Source organism: Biomphalaria glabrata, chromosome 7, assembly GCF_947242115.1.
Source record: "Biomphalaria glabrata chromosome 7, xgBioGlab47.1, whole genome shotgun sequence".
NCBI lineage: Eukaryota > Metazoa > Mollusca > Gastropoda > Planorbidae > Biomphalaria > Biomphalaria glabrata.
Window position 1 is genome coordinate 29,373,043 of NC_074717.1, and position 6,043 is coordinate 29,379,085.

Here is a 6,043-nt window from a genome sequence, read left to right on the forward strand (position 1 = left end):
GCCATTAAAATTTTGATCTTTTATTTCTTGATTAAGAGACTTTAATACTTTGGCTGCTTGATTGTGTAAGTATGCTTTAAATATTAACATCTTTGGATTAAATCCTGTCCAATGATTCTGAGGAAAAAATTGAGCTAAGAGGAGACAATAATCTTCAATCTGTTACTTACAATACACCTTAGCTTTATAGACATTTAAGCACAAACCAAGTTGAATTCTGGAAACCAATAACTTGGAAACCATTAGTTTCTAAGATTCACATAGAGGACTATACTTTAAAATGGATATCAACGTATGTAAAATGTACTAATGTAATTGCATTGGCTAACAAACCCTGAGCAATAGCCTTGTTTAATAGATGTGGCTTTCTCCCAACAGCCTTGTTTAACTAATGTGGCTTTCTCCCGACAGCCTTGTTTCACTAATGTGGCTTTCTAGCGACAGCCTTGTTTCACTAATGTGGCTTTCTCCTGACAGCCTTGTTTAACTAACGTGGCTTTCTCCCGACAGCCTTGTTTAACTAATGTGGCTTTCTCCTGACAGTCTTGTTTAACTAATGTGGCTTTCTTCTGACAGCCTTGTTTACCTTACGTGGCTTTCTCCCGACAGCCTTGTTTAACTAATGTGGCTTTCTCCTGACAGCCTTGCTTAATTAATGTGGCTTTCTCCCGACAGCCTTGTTTAATTGAAGTGGCTTTCTCTCTATAAGGTTAATCTAGTATGAGTTTGTTTATTATGAGATAGGTTGTCAATCAAGGGTCTGGACCACAAACCAAATTGTTAAGACATATTGACACTGTCTAGAGGTCACTAGATGATGACACTAAGTTTGTTTACTTGAAGAGAAATGTAAATTAGAGCGCTGAACTACAGGACACACTCCTACAAGTATTTTGTTACACAAGCCACGGGTATAAAAGTGGCTTGCAAGGGCATTTAGTAAATTAAATATCGATAATAATGGCTGATAAAAAGTTATGTTATGCGTGTCTTGATTGAATCACAATATTCTTAATAATAATTTAAGAGTGTTAAGTAACTCCTCGTTATTACTGAAATTACTTAAGATATTTACGTGGCCACTATCTGTATTAGGTACAAACCAGAAGCGGTTTGTGGCCTTTAAAACACGAGCCTAATGACAAGTTGATGGTGTCATATACATGAACACAAACATCCACCCACTATACAACTTAGACTGTACTTAAGAGAGATTAACGCTATAAAACCAAGATTGAACTTTACCTTTACCTTAGTTACATATAAGTTTATATATTCTGCATGAGTTATCCCACATTCTACTTTACAATTAGCGGCCTCATACATACGCACACACCATCTCATGTTACAAAGATTAGTTTATGATAAGCATATCTGTAAAAAAAAAATGCTCAATCAGTGATAGAGTTTAAAGTAAGAAAGTAAATAACAAAATAATATGAATATAGGTATGTTATATAGAAGATTTGCAAAAACTTCAGTAAAACGAGCTGTTTGAGTCATGTAGGTATCCGGCTCCGGCTCCGGCCGAATATCTAATTTTACTATCCGGGTATATCCGGCTCCGGCCGGATATCAAAAAGTACTATCCGGTGCACCCCTAAATATATATATATATAAAATCGCCCCCCCCCCCCCCGCCCACTCCAAAGTTCTGGATCCGCCAGTGCTAGAACCCAGTGGTAGGCCTACTAATACTGATCATAATATTGACCTAGATATAGCTCTAGTAGATCTAGATTCTATTTCTAGATCTAGTCTAGATTATGCTATAGATTTAGTTCTGGATTTTTATCTACAGTCTATTTAGTCTAGACCTATACCTAGTCTAGATATCTAGCTTCTAGACCTAGTCTAGATTCGAGATCAAGATTCTAGATCGAAATCTAGATAGATCTAAATCTAGATTTAAATCTAGTTTATATCAAGAGTCTAGATCCAGATCTAAACTAGGACTAGATCTAGAATCTAGAACTTGTCTAGAAATCTAGTTCTAGCCTAGATTCCAATTCTAGCTCTAGTCTGAATTCTAGTTCGAGATTTTAGTTCTAGATTCTAGTTATATCTACATCAAGTCTAGTTTAGATCGCACCTCACTAGGTGCCACCGACACTGTATCGGGAGGTTTCCATGTTGATCTTAGGTGATCACTTAACGCTACTCTACTTATTCCAGAAGAGGTAGAAAAGTCTTATCAAAGACGACGTGTTGCACTGTTTGCTTTTATGTGAAAAATAACGCCAAATTTTTAAAATTTCTTTAAACGATCTAAACAAGAATATGGCCTGAATATTTTTTTGGTCCATTGGTGAATTTGATGGGGGCCGCATCTGAGTTTGTAATCTTGTTATTCTTATAAAGCTCCATTTGGTTGTCTGGGTGGATTCGTCATTCCTTCTATTTCCCATTCTTGGATCAAGTTGAAACTTGCAAAATTATTCAATTATTCTCGATGACAACACATGAATCAATACAAAAATAAATAAAAAATTAAATCAATTATTCGTAATTAATTTTTTTTTTTTAAATATAGACATGTAATAAGTTAAGGTGAGATGTGTTGAGAATTAGGTCGTTCGCTAAAAATATTTAAACTAAAGACTTAATTAGACCATAAAACTTTCTATTTTAATAACTACTTGTATAGCTCAGTGGCTAGTACGTCGGCCTACCATCCTGAAGGCTCGAGACCTTGAGTTCAAATTCAGACTCGACTTGAGCAACTTTCTTTTTATTTAAATTGCTTTTGAAAGGGCAGCACAGAAACCAAATACTCCTTCCAACTCCCTGTAGAATATTTGTATTACACAAATAACAAACTAGTGTTTAAGAGGGAAGACATATTAGGAACTCCGTTTATTACGTAAACACAAGCGGTGTTGCACTGACGCGCTAGTGTGCAAATGTACATATAATACTATTATGTTACATCTCTCTTCTTTAATTTAGAAAATCTATTTATCAGAATAACTAACAAACTAGTCAACTAAAAAGTCTAATCAGTTCATCACAAATCAAGTCTCTTGGGTTTGTTAACTATTCTGCCTGAGCGTGTTACATAAGGTTCATTTGGTCTAGAGGTGTTAGAAGAAGCAGTGTGTAGTGGCGGCTCAAAATCTAGTGTAGTTTGTAATCTTGGACTCTCTAGATCTAGTGGTTCTGGTTGTTCTGAGATGTCATCTGGAAAGTCATAATTGTTGTCAAATCTGTTTGCTTTCTCAGAAGACTTTCTGATGTGTTTTCTGTTTCTTCTGTAGCCCTTATTTCCACTTTTGACATTATATGATCTAGGCTTAGAATGCTTCGAAACTACTGTTCCTGGTTTCCACATAGAATTAAGTTGCATTCTGACTGCCGTTCCGTCTTGTAGTGGATTATGACTCTTAACTCCTTTCCTCTTATCATAATAATGTTTCTGAGACTGTTTCTCGGAGTCAAAGTGTTTCTTCACCACCTTGAGATCTGGTGTCTTAGGTGTGAGTATTTCCTTCTCAATCTGAGCATATCTTGTTTCTGTATCTGTGAGAGCTCTTGATGCGTATGCAATTATACGGCCTTCCTGGAGTAATACTGCTCCCAGTCCATCTTTACTTGCATCACATTCTATCTCCACGTTCTTGTTGACATCATAATATGCCAATACTGGAGGGTTTGTACAAAGATGTTTCAATTCTTTGAAACTCTTGTTTTGTTCATGATTCCATTGAAATTCTATATCATCTTTTAGAAGCTTTCGTATTGGAGCATCTGCTTGACTTAGATTAGGAATAAATTTTGCTAGGTACTGAATTAAACCTAGAAATCTTCTGATTCCATCTTTGTCTTGAGGAGCTGGCATGTCAATAATTGCCTTTATCTTTGCTGGATCTGGTTCTAAACCTTTCTCTGACAAGATGTGACCCATATAAGGTACTCTGTTTTGCCTTATCTTGCACTTATCATAGTTCAGCTTTAGATTGTACTCCGTTGCTCTTTGCATGACTTGTTTCAAAATGTGATCATGATGCTCAACATCTCTACCAGCTACTAGAATGTCGTCTATGATGACATATGCTCCTTCAATTCCTTGAAGCATTTCATCCATAATTCTTTGGTAAATTTCTGGCGCTGATTTAATACCAAAAGGTAATCGTAACCATCTATATCTTCCCAGAGGTGTGTTGAAAGTTGTGAGAAATGAAGATTCTCTTTCAAGCTTTATTTGCATAAACCCTGACTTGGCATCGAGAACTGAGAATATCTTCGAATCTGGAATATTAGTGATCACATCTTCAATAGTTTTCATCGGGTGATGTTCCCGTCTGATTGCTTTATTGAGATCTTTTGGATCAATACATATTCTAACTTTGTCATTCCTGAACGAAACAACCATGGAGCTAACCCATTCAGTAGGTTCATGTACGGCAGTAATAAATCCATCAGCTTGCATTTCGTTAAGTTTTTCTTCAACTTTATTGCGTAGAGATGCTGCTAAGCGACGTGGTGGATGAATAACTCCTTTAGCATTTTCCTGTAACTGAATCTTGTATTCTCCTGGCAGTGTTCCAGTTGTTTTCAGCATTTCAGGAAATTCTCTTTGTAACTCGTCTTCTGCCTTGGATTCTATGCTGTCTATCCGTTGTAGTAGTCCTAAACATTCTGCTGTGTCACCACTCAAAATGTTCTCTTGGCTAATGTCTACTACCTCAAACCTTGCTTTCACCTCTTGAATATTATTTTTCAAAGGTAGCACCACTGCTCCTAAAGTCTTAATAACATGATTAGAGTAAGACTTGAGCGACTTTGCAGAATAAGCAAGTTTTACTTTGTCTTTGAGCTTTTCAAACTCTGACTTGACAAGAATGTTACATCTTGCACCAGTGTCGATCGTCTTGCCATGCACGACTAGTTTTACAGTCCACTTCTCTTCGACGACATTGATGTTCTCAATATTACCCTTTCTATACTGGCTACTTGCAGTGCTAACAGGTATAATATTTTCATCACTGTGACTGTCATCTTCTACTAGATTGACGTTGCGTCTTTTTCTGCACATTTGAAACCAGTGGTTTTTCTTCTTGCAGAAATTGCATGTGGTTCCTATTGCTGGACATTTTCCCTTTTCGTGGTTCTTGCCGCATTTACTACATAATTTATCTGAGTTGTCTTTAGACTTCTGCTTTAGTACATTGTGTGACCCTCTCTTGATCGCTAGAACTTCTTGGCCCCTAAACATTTTCACTTGGCTTTGCGACATCTCATATTGTTGTCCTATTTCTATAGCCTTGCTAAGGGTCAACTTCTGTCCCTGATCAAGAAGTCTTAATTGTACCTTTTCGTGTATGACTCCACTAATGATCAAATCAATAAGCATATCGTCTGGGTTGTCATACTCACTGTCCATAATTAGAAGCTTTAGGTCTTTAACAAAGTTATCAAAACTTTCTCCTTCTACCTGCTTTCTCTGATGTGCTCTAAATCTAGACACTCTTTTATTTTGTCTTGGCCTTATGTAGTCTTCTATTTTCTTTAATAGCAATTGCGGATCTCCCTCTTCACTATCAGTAATATTTAGAGTTTTGTAAACCTCACGGCCTTGCTGACCTATCCACATTCCCAGCCATCCGGCTTTTTGTTTACTATCGGCACCAGCTAACGGTCCTTTGAAACAAAAGCTCACCTGCTGTTGAAATCTTATAAACTCTTGATACAGATCTTTAGCATTCCAATTCAAGATTGGTTGCTCAAAATAAAAAGAAGCCATTATTAGATTAATAAAAACCTTTGTCTGGACAGCTTTTCAAGTTTTATTCTGACACCATGTAAAATATTCGTATTACACAAATAACAAACTAGTGTTTAAGAGGGAAGACATATTAGGAACTCCGTTTATTACGTAAACACAAGCGGTGTTGCACTGACGCGCTAGTGTGCAAATGTACATATAATACTATTATGTTACACTCCCCACTGGTCGGCAGAAGTGATTAGAACATAGCGCTCTGCGCATGCTATAAGCATGAAAGTTGCGCTAAGCCTCTAAGCAAAACAATAAATAAAATAG